The sequence below is a fragment of the Podarcis filfolensis genome, assembly GCF_964270895.1.
Source record: "Podarcis filfolensis genome assembly, chromosome: 4".
NCBI classification, from domain to species: domain Eukaryota; kingdom Metazoa; phylum Chordata; class Lepidosauria; order Squamata; family Lacertidae; genus Podarcis; species Podarcis filfolensis.
Genome location: NC_139607.1, coordinates 51235701 through 51252869, shown reverse-complemented (window position 1 = coordinate 51252869; position 17169 = coordinate 51235701). Strand labels below are relative to the sequence as shown.

General features: G+C 42.2%; 1 long non-coding RNA gene across 2 annotated transcripts in view; it reads left to right on the top strand.

Moving 5' to 3' along the window:
* LOC310760414 overlaps positions 1-17169 on the top strand; it is a 234572-nt gene that overhangs the window by 126174 nt on the left and 91229 nt on the right. Inside the window, exon 1 of one of the 2 annotated variants that reach the window (XR_014546958.1) lies at positions 1505-1604. The exons of the other annotated variant lie outside the window; for it this stretch is intronic. This is a non-coding gene — a long non-coding RNA (uncharacterized lncRNA). Of the gene's footprint in view, positions 1-1504; positions 1605-17169 lie in introns of those variants that run through there. 2 annotated transcript variants of the gene reach the window in all.

Sequence of the window (17169 nt, the reverse complement as noted above, 5' to 3'; positions counted from 1 at the left end):
ACCTGAGTGCATCAGCCCTCTCCTCACTTGTGATTCCCAGAACATGGCTTTCAGAGGCCTACTGCCTTCAACAGTGGAAGTAGAACACTATTCATATCCCTACAACCCTGTGTGCTAGGTTAGACTGAGAGGCAGGGACTGGTGCAAGGTCACCCAATGAGCTTCATTCATGAGTGGGGATTTGAACCCCTGGTCTCCCAATACCATGGCCACTTTACCACAGTGGTTCTCTACTACGGATTCATTTGAGCAAGGGCTCACTAAGGTTTCTTAGTCTTGAAATCCATATTCAGCATAAATGTGCCTGTGATTAAAGAGATGCTTATTTGGAAACATGTCATTTTGCTGATTGTAAATGTGCACAGTGTAAAGCACGTTTAGACATATGCTCTAGTCAGGAAAAAGAAGGAAACTTTTTTACAGCAGCAATAAAAATAATACCCAAAGCGAGAGAGCACAGAATTAAAAATTTAACTTTCATTCCTCAGCCAGGATTTAAAACATCCTCTTTTCTAGGAAGGCTCACTCTCTCTCTCTTTGAGAGTGTATAACATATCGGTAACAGAAGTCAATGGGATAAAGAGCCAATACAATAAATTAGATAAGAACAGCTTTAAAGGTTAAGAACCATAGCAGGATTTACGGAGTGGCTAACCAGATGCAAGTCTTTCCCTCCCCCTGCCCCAATATAAGGAAGGCTTCTCTCCTCATACATTGGCAAGAGCATGGAGCTCCCCCCCCCAAAGGGAAATAGCCCTCTTCACATGTTATAAGGGGGCATCATGCTAGTACTGGTTAGCAGGGCCAGACTCCTGGTGCTGCGCCTAGTGTTTAGCATACTGTCTGGCCCCTCTAGATATACACACATTTCTGTGGCCACCTGTAAATAAAACACCTGCAAAGGATGGAAGAAGGAATCGGTTTCTTTGCATGAAGTGCTGTTTCCATTCTGCTGCAGTTTGGCTTCTGACAAAGGTGATGCCATTCATCACTATGCTACCCCACACCATTCATTCAAAGGAAAACACAATGCATTGTGGTGGTGGGGAGTAATCCATTACAGTGGTACCTCAAGTTAAGTACTTAATTCGTTCTGGAGGTCTGTTCTTAACTTGAAACTGTTCTTAACCTGAAGCACCACTTTAGCTAACGGGGCCTCCCGCTGCTGCTGCGCTGCCGGAGCACGATTTCTGTTCTCATCCTGAAGCAAAGTTCTTAACCTGAGGTACTATTTCTGGGTTAGCGGAGTCTGTAACTAAAGCGTCTGTAACCTGAAGCATATGTAACCCGAGGTACCACTGTACATATTGTCTGCAGGCTGTAAACAACATCAACAGTGAATACTGATTGGATTGATTTTCATTCCAGACACAGATAAAAAAACTAAGAGTGGCAATTTCTGCTCCTGTTTCCATCAGAATTCTCTGACATAAAGGTAAAGGGGACTCCTGACCTTTAGGTCCAGTCATGACCGACCAGTGGCGTAGCGTGGGTTGTCAGCACCCGGGGCAAGGCAAGTAATTTGCGCCCCCTAACCCGTGGATTTGTGCCCCCTAACCCGTGGATTTGCACCCCCTAACCCTAACCCCCAGATGTTGCGCCCGGTGCGGCCGGCCCCCCTGCACCCCCCACGCTACACCACTGTGACCGACTCTGGGGTTGCGGTGCTCATCTTGCTTTATTGACCGAGGGAGCCAGCGTACAGCTTCTGGGTCATGTGGCCAGCATGACTAAGCTGCTTCTGGTGAACCAGAGAAGCACACGGAAACATCGTTTACCTTCCTGCCGGAGCGGTACCTATTTATCTACTTGCACTTTGATGTGCTTTCAAACTGCTAGGTTGGCAGGAGCAGGGACCATCGTGGGGATTCGAACCACCGACCTTCAGATCGGCAAGTCCTAGGCTCTGTGGTTTAACCCACAGCGCCACCTGTGTCCTACCTGTAAACAGCTGTTCAAGTGTAGGCTGCACACAATTAGGCAACTCCATAGGGAAGGGCCACAGCTCAGTGGAAGAACATCTGCCTTGCAAGCAAAAGGTACTAGATTCAATCCCCAACATCTGCAGGTAGAACTGGGAGAGAGCTCTGCTTGAAACCCAGGAGAGATGCTGCCGGTGTAGACAATACTGAGCTTGATGAACCAACAGCTTGGCTCAGTTTAAAGCAGCTTCCTAATTGTGCTGGTGTCCCAGTAAGTAGCCTCTAACGTAGGCGTCAATGCCCAATGTCTGGGGTGGGGCTAGGAGTGAAGTCCAGTACTCACACGAGTAATGTGTGCAGGATCTCAGCAATGCAGCCACAATGAGCTCTGCAAGTTTCAAGCAAAAATTGGCAATTCAACACTGGTTGGTACGTCCTTGTGATGTGAACTCACCAATCCCTGCAGCAGTTTTGCACTTTAAAAACATTTCCACCTTGAAATTACTCTGCTGGTGTATGAAGGGACACATGCCTAAATGTTCATGTGGTGTTTTTAAAAGCAAAAAAAGGTTCAGCCTGCATGAGCCATGGGGGGTGGGATGAGACTGACAAATGACTTAGCATATGATTGCTTGGTGTGGATATCTGCACACTGTGAAGCTGGGAGGAAACTGAAACCTCTCCAGTTAATCCACCACTCTTGTCTTATCATTGCAAAGAGAAACCAGCATCCTCTTGGGGAGGGTGTGACATTAACCAAAATGAGACTATAGTGTGAAAGCTTGATTGACTTAGGACCCCTCCAGGTGACCTGTTTGCTGAGCACTCAGTTTGCTTGCACAATTCTGTGGAGGTTAGATTATATTTGCTCTTTATTGAGGACTTGTTCTGATTTGTTTGCAGGACAGTTATAGGACAATGAGCATTCATCCTACGTTCATCTGCTTGTAGGTGTTTCAGTGTCTTCCCATTAATCATTCCAACCTTTTCAATGCATTTCCCCATCATTTTCCTAATGGCAAGAAGCTTCTACTTTAAAGTGGATTTCTTGTGCTAGGATGACAGACCACTTTAATCCACTTTAATTGTGTAAACCAAAAATTCCCAGCATATATTTGAATTGCTCTTGCAAAATATTGACAGTCTGGAGGTGCCCCTAGTTAAGCAATGTGATGTGTGCCAGTTGGCATTGACTACAACTACCATCAGCCTCAGGCAGCATTAGCCCATGGACAGGGGTGATGGCGGTTGTAGTTGGAGAGCAGCACGATGGCTGACCTTGTAATACAAGAAACAGATTAGAGAAGAGCTATCAACAAACTTGTGAGGAAAGTAAAGGCTGCAGATCCTAGAGGAAACTCATAAAAACTTGTTTTCTTGCACAGTGCAGAAGCATTTACCTCCCCACTTTCATGAAATGGCACCAGAGTGCTTTTTTGAGCATATATTGTGCACATTTTACAAAGTTACTGGAAAGCTGATGTTTTATGAATTAGATTTCCAGTGCTGAAAATTTCACACCGCAATAAACAACAGAGTTCCAAACGTTTGGAAGGGAAAAAATAATGGCTTATCTCTAGGAGGCCAACCCTCATTAGCTTGAAAACATAGCCCTCATCCAGCTCCAACTGGGACTGGAGTGGTACCAATACAATTGTGTGTTTTCTAGTAAGCATTTATGAAGCTTATGCATAAGACACAGCAAAAGATATGGTTGTCCCTGCTACGCATTTGTCAGCTAGAACAAAAATGAGATCCCAAACAAATAAAAGTAAACAAAGTTCAAATCAGGAAGAGCAGCCTGTTGTGGGAAGATGGGTTTTTCTTTTAATGGTTATTGTTTCTTTCAAAGTATTGTTACTTGGACTATTAAAATCAGAAAGTTTCACATGTCTAAAATTCAGATCTGTGTGTAGGCAGCAAGACAGGGAAAACAGCAGCTGCAGAAACTGGCTGCCCCCAGCTGTCTGACTCAGTGTTCAGTGTTAAATCTTTCTGCTCTTTTAACAAGGTTAAAACTAGATTAAATAGGCACATTGCTTTTTCCTCATTTCAGCGATATATATTTATATTTTCTTTCTTCCCCATCCCCTGTTCCTTGCATTTCTGCTGGCTCTTTGGTCCTGTCTGCCACATCTTTCAATGTCACAGCATATGTTTGGGTGGGAATTGAGAGCCAACAGAAACACGAGGAGCAGAGCAGAGATGCTGGTGCCATGGTGACACGGGTGGCAGAGCGGGAGGTGGAGCCTGGAGAGTGCAAAGATACATCTCAAGCCAGGGCAGGATCCTGGCATGCTTCTCTCTCCCTTTGCAACATGCTTGCATCCTGGAGGCAGCCATTATTGGGTGTGTGTGTGTGGCAGTTGTAGTTCAATGGTAGAGCATCTTGCCTTGTATGGAGAAGGGTCCCATGTTCAATTCTTGGCATCTTCAGGTAGGGCTGGGGAAGAACCTTCCCTGAAATCTTGGGAGAGCCACTGCCAGCGAGTGCAGGCACTATTGAGCTAGATGGACAAATGTTCTGACTCAAGATAAGGCAGGTTCCTATATTCCAGCAGGAGAAGGGGCAGCTAGAAAGGGGACTGAGGACATGTCTCATCTTGTTCCTGATGAAATAAGCCCTGCCCATTCATTCAGTCAAATGCATGAGGGCACAAAGTGTGTAAGAGGCACACATGCCACTCTGACCCCACTGCCCCTATCCCTGCCACCTCCACCACCGAACAAGAAACTCTGAAGGGGGCTTCTAAGTGCATACGGCTGGAAGCTTAAAAGCCTCACTACGATTAGCAACCCTGTGTCATCACACTTAGAAATCCCCTTCAGCCATTAAAGATCAACAGGGAAAAGCTGGGGTGGAGCAGGCAGGGACATTTGTGGTGACCACTAACTCACACAACTGTACCTTACCCTGGGGAAGATACAGATGAGAAGGAAATACAGGCTGCTCCTTAGCACTATCCCCTAGGCTCTCCTAGCCAGGAGATGTAGCTCTGCCACTTGCCTCATACACAAACCTCAATATCAACCCCATCAATTACCACTGCAGAAGTCAGTGCCTGTGGAATCAGGGAAGGGTCCTTTCAAGTCAGCACGGTTGGCATTTCAAGGAAGTGGAGTCCACTGTAGTATTGTTGTTGGCATCTGTCTCAAGAGATGGTGGAGTGCGCCTCTGGGGATGAAGTCAAACCACTGTGATAGTAGCACTGAAGTGTTCTCACTGGGGCCGTGTCTATAGAGGTTCTGGGCTGCCCAGAGAACAAAACCTCCCTCTTGACCTTGCTGATGTGGTAGTATAGGTCAGTGTTACTCAGCTTGGCTCTTCAGATGCTGCTGGAGTACAGTTCCTGTAACCCCTGGCCATTGACTAAACTGGCTGGGATTGATGAGAGTTGTAGTCAGGCATGTATGGGGTGGGGGCGCACTCAGGTACAATTGCCCCATGCCTTGGAGGGCTAAGCCAGCTGGGGGGCCCTGCCAGGGGCCTGCTGGATTTACACTGTCATGCCAAGAACAAGATTTCCATCCCTGGTGTCAGACAAACTCTGCGCAGGCCTGGTTGTAGCTCAGCAACTATTGGTGACCCAAGAAAACCTTAGTAGAAGCCTTGCCAGCCTACATAAGGCCTCAGGTGGCCCCAGCTCTTGGCTCAGGTAACATGTAGCAATGCTTAGCCAACAGGGAACACTCTCCAAGGTCCTGATCTGTTTAGAGATACTTGCCTTGACCTTTTGCATGGGCTTACTTTGATACGTTTTGCCTGATCTGATCTGTTTGTCTGATTGGACTTGACCTAGCTGACCTGTTGCTTATTCTTTATTGCATTTATACCCCACCTTTCCTTGCTTCTCCCTCCCCTGCGAGCCCCAAGCTCAAGCAGAACTGCATGACATTGGAGGCAGTGCCAGTCTGCACCGTGCCTACACAGTTCATGCTTTCTGAATTCAGCTGAGTGTCTCAAACTGGTTTTTGAGAGAATGATATGTGGCCCAAAATGGCCCTGAGCTTAATATGTCCTGTGGGAGAAGCCATCCCTTCCCTGCTTCTAATAATGCCTTACATCATAATGATGCTGGATCATATCTTAGTATAATTTCCAGGAGGATTCTGTCCTGGGAACACCAGCAAATGGCTATGGCCTGCCAACCCACCAACTGAAGTGTCAAGCCCTTTAAAAAAAATGGAGGAAATACTTGGCTACCTGGAATTTAAAAGGCAATAACCCCTCTCTCCCTAGAAATTGAATTTGATCTTTAGGATATGTTGCACCACATCCCCACAAAGTGGTAAAATAGCTGAGATGAAGACCTTGGCTCAGAGCCAGACTTAAGTGAGAATCTTAGCCAATGGATAAATTCATAGGAGTTTAAACATCTGCTGCTCACAAACCGTCAAAAATTACTAATTACATAGTGGCTTTCTTGCCAGTGATGATTTACCAACTTTAATACTGCTTTGCTAACTTATTGAGGTCAACATGTGGCTGTGGGAAGTGGAAAAACAAACAAAGTCTTCAGAGTATCTCAGTTTACAGTGTGGGAGGTGCAGAATATTACAGCAATTTGTAACACATTTACCTTAAAGTGAGGTAATGAAAGCTGTTGGTAAATGAATACAGTGGCAGCTAAATACCTTCATGCTTATTGCTGTGTTGTAAGTATAAGATTAACTGCAGAGAGCAGTTTTTCTAGTTTTGAAACTTTTCAGAGCTAGTGAACTGGATAGCCCCAATCCAGTTTAAGTTAGTTATGGTTAAGGTGGCAATTCTATGCATCACTTGCTTGGGTACAATCCCCACTTAACATACTGGGATTGCTTTTGAGGAAATATGCCTATGGTTGGTGGTGTTTACTTGGAAGTAAGTCTCACTGTGTTCAGTTGGGTTTACACCTGGATAAGTATTGCTAGGATTGAAAACAATGGGGCAATGTAATCATGGCTAACTTGTTACACATCTTTTAATGGGACGCTTGTGGGGTGGGGATGCACACGTGCGCCAAACATCTCCTGTGGTACCACCTAAGGAGGCCTCCAGGCCACTTTTTCCCACATGTAACAAAACATAATAGCAACAAGAGGTCTATCGTTTAACATAGTTAAAAAGGAAACGTGCTATGTTGTGCTTTTTATAATAGTCTTCTAGATAAGTGACATAAATAGCAAAGCTAAACAATGGCTGTCACAAGAAAGGAGCAAAGTACATTATGTGTCGCATTACAGTTGCTTATTTCTTGACCGTTTATTCAGCAATTTACAAGATAAGCCATTTGCAATTCATCCTCCACCCATTAAAAGGGATTAGTGAGGTTCTGTTGTATATGTTATATGCCTGATTTAATTACCGCTGGCTTGGCTTGCATATTTCTTCTCGTTTAGTACCCATTATGGTACTATATAAACCTGCCGTTGGTTCAGAACTGTTGGTAGTGAAACCTGAATCCCAGATGCAGACCTTAAAAATGGAGATGCCACACTCTGTTCCCACTCCCACAAACATGAAATCACACAAAAAATGTTACATCAGTGCTGGCATTGTTGATTGATGGTACAAAGAACACAAGTCCCTGATTCACGTTTTGGAGACTGGGAATAGGTGGGTGGGAAGACAAAGAGTCAATTGTTTTCAGCTGCAAAATCTGGCAAGATCTACCTTTTCCCCTCATCACTCTGTTGTGCTTTAAGTACTGAGGGTGAATTCACACATATATGATTACAGCCTCAAGGGATGACCTGAATGTGTGAAACTACAGATGCAACATCAGAGTCATAACTTCCATGTTACCTGAAACACAATCTTACTCAACAGAAGGAGTTCCTAGATTCTGGGTGCAATTCATTGGTTTGTCTGACACATGCAGCAGCATGAGTTTGTAATGAGATAATAGTAACCTATTATCCCTTCAATGTCCTGGCTTATTTATTTTCGTCCTGCTTTTGTTTGACCAGAGTGCAAGAGTGCACCTCTGGATGCGATAAAGTTGCGGAAGCATCATAGGACAGCTAATAAACTGCAATGGTGTGTGGATGGTTCAGTATAAATCCACCACTATTATTGCATGAATTATATGTGGCAGAATACACTTGCCAAACTAAACTAAACTAAACTAAACTAAACTAAACTAAACTAAACTAAACTAAACTAAACACTAAACTAAACTAAACTAAACTAAACTAAACTAAACTAAAAACTAAACTCTGAATATCATCCATAGATGTGGGGAAACACTTTGCATGGACAGATTATCTCAAGCATGAAGTGATAACCAGGGACATGAATGAGGATAAAAACCTCGCTCGGAAGGCTTTCATTTCAGTTGCACAACTCAGGAGTAGCAAGGTTTATGCTGCCTATCCTTTGGAAGGAACTGTTTTTTCACCAGTGTCTCAACACTTCATCCTGCCAGTGTGGATCACATTCTTGATTTTATTCTCCACCGATGTGGAGCATATTTTGATTAAAGAAGTCACCAGGATACATTCCCAAAAGGGTCTCAATACCTAAGATTTGATTTCTTTCTCCCTGGTTATAAGCCATTTTTGGAAGCAGCAGATAGAATGGCTGACAGGGTGTTAGAGACTGCCTGGGAAGTGTGTGGCTATAGTTTTCTTATGACAAGTTGTTATTTTAATGGGAACAGTGTGACCATAGCCTTTCAGGATAAACAACCACTTGCCTTTGACAATCCTGGTAACTCTCAGTGCAAGGAGGACCATTTGTTTACATAACTCCAGAGTAGCAATGGACAAATTGACATCTGAACCGTATCATTTAAAGGCATCCCAAAGTATGAAGCATCTCTAAATATAGTTTAGGGATTCAGTAGCTGCTGATATGCTAAAAACCGCAGAAACGTAAAATCTAGGCACTAGTGCTTGATAGCCAATAGTTTAAATAATTTACTAATTCAGTAAATGTGACATGGGCTTAAATAAGCAAACATGGTTTATGTGCCTTATGAGTTATGATTTATCTGGCAGTCTTGGGCCAGTGAACAATGCATGGTTTGCTCTTCTGAGACTGAAGCTTCTAGTTTCTTGTAACTACCAATCTAATGCTAAGCAGGTACTGTAGATTGTGTGTAAGCCTTGTGCAATTAATAAGAAAGATATTTAGATAATACAGACAACCAATCTGAGAATTCTGTATCTCAGCCTCTGGCTAAGTTTGAGTACCAAAAAGGGAACTTTTAGCATTCTTCTCCTTCGTCTTCCTCTTTTTCTGCTAAAGGTCTAGGTTGGGTGGGATGAGGAACCATACTGGTTGTTTATCTCTTATAGTGATAAATCATAGAAGAGTGTGGTAGAAAGAGATAGAAGATCTTGTTCTCACTAAAACACATCTTCCTATGTGCTTCTCTATGACTACAACACATCTGAAGTTACACACACAAAAGAAGTATACAATGGGCAGCGTGCGTATACAATTTTGTACTGGTAGGGGCCCAGTTTAGAATCCACAATATAAGATCCAAGCTATAAATAGAGGGTTATTATGTGGTATGTCACTTCTAGCACCAGACTACTTCTGATTGCAGCTACAGCACTGAAAGCTTGACTGCTTCTCCTTGCCCAAAACTCCAGGCTTGTAGAAAGCTAGCCTGTCAGTGATATATAGGGTTATTATTAATTTTTTCACATGGGGGAGGCAATTAACACTTAAGGAAACTCTCAGTGGTATATCTTCAAAAAGTTTATGCATTCATTTGAAGTCCTCTCTTAAGCCAAAGAACACGAATAAGAATTTTTCTGCATTGAAAGGTGGGTGTTTATCATGGTAAGAATAATAATCATACAATCATACAACGCCTTTTGGCCATTTCTTCTTATTTTGAACAGGAGTCATAGTTCAGAATAAATCAAGGTTCTCAATTACCACTAAACAGGCTTTATGTGCTGCTAAATTCTTTTCTCTGGCGGAAACTAACCTGGTTTGGCTCAGGCAACATTACAACAATGATCTTAATAAATGAAGTTGTACTTCTTTCCTGGGTATATTATTCAGAAAATTATGCACCAGTGTCATCCTTAATGAGAAGTGGATTTATTTCACATTGGCCTTGCTCCTAAATAGAACAAAGTATAACTGGATAGTATAAAGTTTTTATCTTGGCACAATAATGCCACTACTCAGTTCATCTCAGTGCATCACAGTTATTGAGTGTTCTGCCATCTGTTTCTTTTCTACTGCTGTGTATTAAGTAAGACTTTGCAGGCAATGACTGTGAGGACCCAGAGCTTAGACTCAAACTTCAAGGGCAAGAAGGGGTGTGGAATATCAGGCCCGACAGAGGCCATGCATTCCTCCAAGTCTTAGGACTCTCTCTAGGCCACACCTTCTATTGAGGCCACTCCCTCCCTTTCCCTTCACAGGTTGTTATTGGCTTGGAATGTGTCCCTGTGCTGGGACAATGGCTTGCTGGTCAGGATGATGGAGAGGTGTGTGTGTGTGTGTGTGTGTGTGTGCAGATTTAGGAGGCACATGGGGTGCTGAGGCACCAATCCTTGCACTAATGGAATAAGTTACTGTTGGAGTAGCTGGACATAGGAAAGGGTTGTTTTCCTTCATAAGCATAAATCATCCCATGGATGAGGTAATCACAGGTACAAGGTCAAAGGAGCCAGTTGCTGTAGTAATGGCTCAGAGCCCTGACTATATTTGTGATTAATATATGTCAGCTAGTTCAGTTGTTCAGTGTTGTGTCTTGGTTAGTATGTGTCTGTTAGAGCAACAGGGAGACTTTGTATCTGCATATATGCATATAGATCTATATCTGAAAAGCCTACAAGCTTCATCCAGAGCTGTTACGTAGTTTTGTAGCAGTTTTATGTAGCTTTTATGTAGTTTTATGTAGTTTTCTGGTAGTTTTCTGTAGTTTTAATGTAGTTTTATGTAGTTTTCAATTTCATTGTTCCGCAAGGGACAATGACAATAAAGATATCATATCGTATCGTATCGTTTGCTGAGCCTATTACTTCTACAACTTCTGCTTGTGTGTGATGACTGGTACTGCAAGCATGACCCAGCTTCTATTGCATGTGTATCTTATATCAAATACCCAACAGTTACTTAGTGCATGGGATTCAAGCCTTAGGTTGCAGAATAGGGATTTGCTGACTACACAATATTGTTTGGATACACAGGCACAAGTCACTGTATTCCTTTATGTCTTGCTGCAAGACTACAATTATTAGTCTGGAATGGATACCTGACACTCATATTACAGAGCAGCGGAACAGGAAAAGCTGTCATTATAAGTATGAGTCACATTCCAACCTGAATATTCTGAGCCATGTAAATATATCCTGAAGAGTTACAATGTTCAGAGCACACATGTGGAGCTCTACAATATATACATTCTCAACAGATAGCATTAAATCTAGTTTTTTAGTAGGGCTGATTCAAGTGAAATCCAGGTATTGGTCAAGTTGGGTTGTGAAGCCCAGAGTGATCTGGGGCTGTCAGGGCGTGGGGCTTAGGAAGGAGAGCCAGGTGTGGGTGGAAGAATGATAAAGTAACTAAGCATATAGAAGAATAAGCCTTGCTGAAGCTGAACCAGCATAGGCGATGGCAGAGATGAGATCTGATTCACTATAGCAGGTATGGGGAATCCTTTCCCCCATGGATGTTTCTGGACTACAAGTTCCATCATGTGTAACTGTTGGCTTACTGGAGCTGACATGAAATGTAGTTCAGCAACATATGGAGGGCCAAAGCTTTCACATACCTGCACTATAGGGAAGAAGAGAATTTTGTGTTGCATTATGGGGAATTCTATGCCCCCTCTCCTCAGCTTCAAGCTTAGTAGGACACTATCTCTGAATTCACACTGTGTTGGGAGAGACATTGTGAACTCGGGAACAAGAGTGTGCCTCTTGAGGGAGGGAAATAGCTCTGGTGACCAAGGGCAGCCCAAATTTGTCGACCCTTGTCAATGTGTGAGAGAAGGTGATGAGAAGAAAACAGAGCAAGAGAGGAGGAACATCAGAAATAAGAACTATGGACATGGAGCAGGAGAAAAGGATCTATTAAAACACTTTCTCCTATAGAGACTGACTGCTATCCAATTAGTGATGAATAATCTTGACAATACTTTTGTCAAGTAATTAAAAGGTGTCAGGTTCATCTGTTTCTCTGTTCTCTAATTATTTATAGCTGTTAATTAATTGTTTGTGCTAACTGCCTTAGTCCAGTGTTATAAAGAAGTATTGTGTAAGCATTCGTGATTCTAAAGATTGATTGATTGATTGATTGTTAGTTGTCTCCCCTCCATAATTGATCACTGCTTACCTTACACAAGGTTTCTATTATTTTCAGTTTTATAAAATACAAAAACTGGAAAATTTATTTTGGAACTTAAGTGGTTTGGCTTGTATAGATTCCTTTCTCCCTATCAATCAAAACTCATGTTTAAGCTTTTGGCTCAAGAGAAGAACATATCAGAGAATTATTAATCCTAAAAGGGGACAATGTAAACATCGGCTGTAGCATTTAAAGAAGGTGTTGGAAATATTATTGGTCCAAGGGTCTGATTCTCTCTTGGCCAACTCTCCAGGGAGGCTGCTTGCCAGTGGTGGGCAGGGCCAACGTGGGCATAGCTGACCCACATGAGGGATGGGGGAGCAGTTCAGTTCAGTTCACATTTAGAGGCAAGTTTACACAATTCACACTTTCAGAAACAAGATGTGAATCAAAACACAGCCATACTTTGAAATTTGCAGTTCTTTAGCCAAGTATTGTGTACAAAAATGTATATCCTAGTGTAGAGTTTGACTATCAGTGAATACATTAGTGAAAAGAGCATGCAAGAATGCATGCCTGTTAGGTAAAATTGCTTTGCAAAAATGTGCATATGAGGCAAAAATGCACAAAAATATGCACATTAGGAGAAATTCATATTAAAACACTGATGAATTTTCTTGAGAATAACAAACTGATGTGGGCATGTGGAGAACTAAACTAAGATATCAGAGGGACTTATTCCTAGGCAAGTCTTGGATTGAAGTCTTACTCATGTGTGAGAACTCAGCTAAGATATGAATGGTTAAGCAACTCATTGCTCCAGAAAACACAGAAAGCAAAGGAAATTGTGTTCGTCCATGAGAAAAAAATTCCAAAATTTCAGGAGTGGGTTCCTAAAAACGGATGAAGTTGCTGCTTCAGACTGTAAATGGGTGTGCATGTGTGACAGTTTTGATGGCTCCTCCATGTTATACACACTCTGCAAAAAGAAAACCAATAGGCAAAGTGCTGGGCTAGAACTCCCCACCCCAAAGTTCTAGAGTTCCTAACCTAACCATTCAAAAATGGTACACCCCACCTGTCATCTGAAGTGGCTGAGCCTATTCTACTGCCTCATTATGCTATTTGTGTGGGCCCAGCAGCCAAAATAATGAGTTCAGGAGGAATTTGTCCATGATTCCAGGAGTATATAAATTCCTCTAGGCTATGATTATTCAGAAAATGTTGCTATATTCCACTATATATCATTGAAGCATTCAAAACCAAGAAATTATTGTGCACAAAGATGAACATTTGTTGGACAGGGAATCTATTTGCCCTAGAAAGGCAACCCCTCTCACCTATTTCTCCTGGTAAAGAAGCTGTCAGATATGGTTTTGGAAGTGATGTCTATATAAAAACAGCTTTGCAATCCCATTTACGCAGAGAATGATTTGGATTCTGGCTTCTTATCTTTTTTAACCACACAGCAACTTCTTCCCAATGAAATTAATCTCATAATTGTTTGTCTTATTTTCCTTTGAATGGGCTTTATTGGAATGGGATCTCATCTGTAAATTAAATGTCGTTCTGTTTTTGTTATTGCTATCACTAATCCTTTCCCCATTCTCTGAACACAATCTCATATTAAGCAGCATATTAATTCTACAATGGACAAAACAAAGGAATGACTTTGACCACTTAACAGCGAGCTCAAGACTTTTAACACCCCCCCCATAGCTAGGAATTTATATCTGCTTATTTAACAGCATTCCTCTATACAGATTATTGAAATGGTAAGAGCACAAGACAATGGTGGAATCTACATACATATAAAAAACACTTGAAAATGCTTTTAAAATATTTTGAAAAATACATTGAATTTAGTGTCATTTCTAGTGTCATATTTGTATATTGCACTTTACAACACATTTAAAATGTTTTATTTGCAGCTGTGTAGCTGAGTCCAATGAACCCTTCGTGCAGGGCAGAGGAGCAAGTAAAAGGTAACATGTGACAGAACTTTGTGCATGTTTACTCAGGCCCCATCTGCACTATTCATTTAAATAGGCTGATTTAAATAGACATGGTTTCCCCCAAAGAATCCTAGTTTGTTATGGGTGCTGAGAGTTTTTAGGAGATTCCCTATTCCCCTCCCAGAGCTGCAATTCCCAGAGCTGTCTGAGAAGAGAGTTTGACTTTTAAAAAACTCTGAGAATTGGGGCTCTCAAATATAAATATTTGTAGATTGCAATCCTCTACAAACTAACCTGGAAATTGCATCCCATGTTGCTTCCCATCTCAGTTAGCTTTAACTTGTGAGTAACTAGCAGGAGCCTCATTCTTAACACAGCACAGCAACCAGCTCCAATGGATCTTTTGCACTTGTGAAAGCCACTGTGCAAGACGTAAGCTGTATCTTGGTTTGCTTCAAGGAGCTGGGACCAGGCAGCTAAATCTATTGAGGCATGTATGTGATAAGGAAGATGGGTGAGATCTGAGGTGGGAGATTAGAAGTGCTTGTCATCATTTACACAGCCATGGCAGGATCACAGATTTCTTGAAGAGCAGCAAAAGAGAATGTTTGCTTTTCTACTTCTCAGCTTTGTGTGCAATCCAGAGCTTTAATGTCAGAAGAGTGTGCATCACCTCAGTGTCCGGATTGTGCGTGAACAGCACAGATTATTCCTGGTATGCTTCAGTTGCTTTAATAACATTGTGTCAAGTTATCGTTGTACAGTCATCCTGTGGTGTGGCATTCTGAATGCTATTTCTTTTCATTTGAGGCTCAGATAGCGAGGCCAAATACGGCTTGAGAAATTATATCCTGATCCAATTATCAATGAAGACTGTGGACATCTTTCCATGGATTTCTGTGAAAGTTGGTCCAGGCCAATATAGATTTTTCATGCTGTTTCTGTATCATATTCTATTAAAAATGAACCATGGGTTATGAAAGAAGGAAATGAATAAGTCATCCACTAGCAGAATGAGAAGTAATTTGGTTTACTGAAAGATGATCGGATTTGTAAACAGGCACAGACACATTTTTATGGTTATTATATTGTGAAACTTTATCTTCTATGCCAGTAGTGGCTACATAATTTTCTTCTGCTTATTTTGTGTTCATGCCATCATCCAAAAGTTGTTGGACTCCAACTCCCATCAGCCTCAGCCAATGTGACCAAAAGTCAGGAATGATGGGAGCTGTAGTCTAGCAGGGCACCACTTTGAGTGCCCTTGGTCTATCACATAAAAGAGCTGCCTAGTGATATGGACTGCTCACTGTTTACCACAGGTATCATACCTGCATCTTTTCCCTGGGCAGGGGAATAGTGATTTGTACATGTGTAATTTCAACCTGGAACATAGTATGGAGGAAAAATTGCACCACAGCATCACATTTTTAAATCCTGCCCTATCAACTTGCAACTACAACCCTCATTTTAAGAAGAACAAGAACCTATTCATGGCTTGTTTAGCTCTTATAGGCCACACATCTGATATCGATATGATAAAATTTAAAACCAGTTCTTCAGACCTGGTCGACACAAGCAGCAGGATGAAGCCCCATTCGCTCGTTCCCTCTGACACCGTTCTAATCATGTGAGGGAGGAGAGCGGGGTGCACTCATTGGCCCCTCCCTCTCACTGCTCTCCTGACAGCCCATCCTGGTAGCCATCCACGTGTTTGAGTGGAACTTCTGCACCGGGTGGCCCCTCCTTCTTGCATTGATGGTTCACACCATTCAGAACCCTGCATGATCTTCTACATCACAAAAGAAGTCAAGGGTTGGCTTCCTGCTGCAGACAGTCAGCTTAGAAGTGTGGAGGGTTGCAGGGAAAGGCCATTGGGATTACAATCGATTTCAGACTGTAGGTAGGATTGCATTTAGGAACACAGGAAGCTGTATTGTACTAAGTAGGGATGGGTAAATCTGTCAATGCCTGTTTCTCATTTTCCAATCTTAAGTTCAGTTCTCCACAGTTCCATGTCATTCATATATATATATATGTATATATGTATATGTATATATATAATCGAGAGAGAGAGAGGATCCTCATGGAAATTCACCAATATTTTAGTGCAAATTTCTCCTATTATACATGTTTGTAGGGAATTTCCCTTAATTTTGACAAGGCAGTTTTCATTAATATATGCATCTGTGTGCAGTCTTCACCCTAGTACAGGTGTTTTGGCACACAGTGCTTGGCTAGAGAACTGCACTGCACAATTTGGAGAAGTGGGGATTTGGAATGATGGCTGTGTTTTGGTTCTCCTCTTGTTTTGGAAAGTGTGAATTAAATTGGCTTGCCTTTAAATGTGAATCGAATTTCTCTCCCCCCCAATAATGAGTCAGACCATGGTCCAGCTAACCCAGTATTGTTTTCACTGACAGGCTCTTCCAGTTTCAGACAAGCACCTCTCCCAGCCCAACTTGTATACGGTAGGGATTGAAATGGGGACTTCCTTCATGCAAAGCAGAAGTTCTGCCTCTCAGCTATGACTGCCCTCCTCAATTGAGCTCTAGCTAAATTAGCTCCAATGAAAAGCCTCCCTGCATATAGAAGACAAGCACAACATGGAAAGAACAGGATGAGAACTTTTCTTCCTAGTGTGCTAGTTTTTGTTGCTGTTAATGGAAGGGATAGATTTAAACAAGAAAAAAATGGGGGAAGCATTAAGAATGGTATTCTCCACTTGTCATCTGTAGCAGTACTGACCACTTTTCCAACAAAGGACTCTACAGTTTCATTCTGCTGCATCTGCAGTCCAAGCCGCAGCTACACTTAGTGATGCAGAAGTTAATGTATGTGTTGGGATGTGGCTGGAGTGACTGTTGGAACAACTGCAAAATGCATTTTTTTTTTAGCCTGAATAGTGTTTTCTACTAAGCCAGTGGGGGTGGAGTGAAAAAGTAGTAAAAAGTGCCGAGCTTGAGAAACCCAGAAAGTTAGGAAAATATCAGCTTGTCAGATTTAACATAGCATTGATGAAGGTCTTTCTGTGATGCCGACGTCAGTT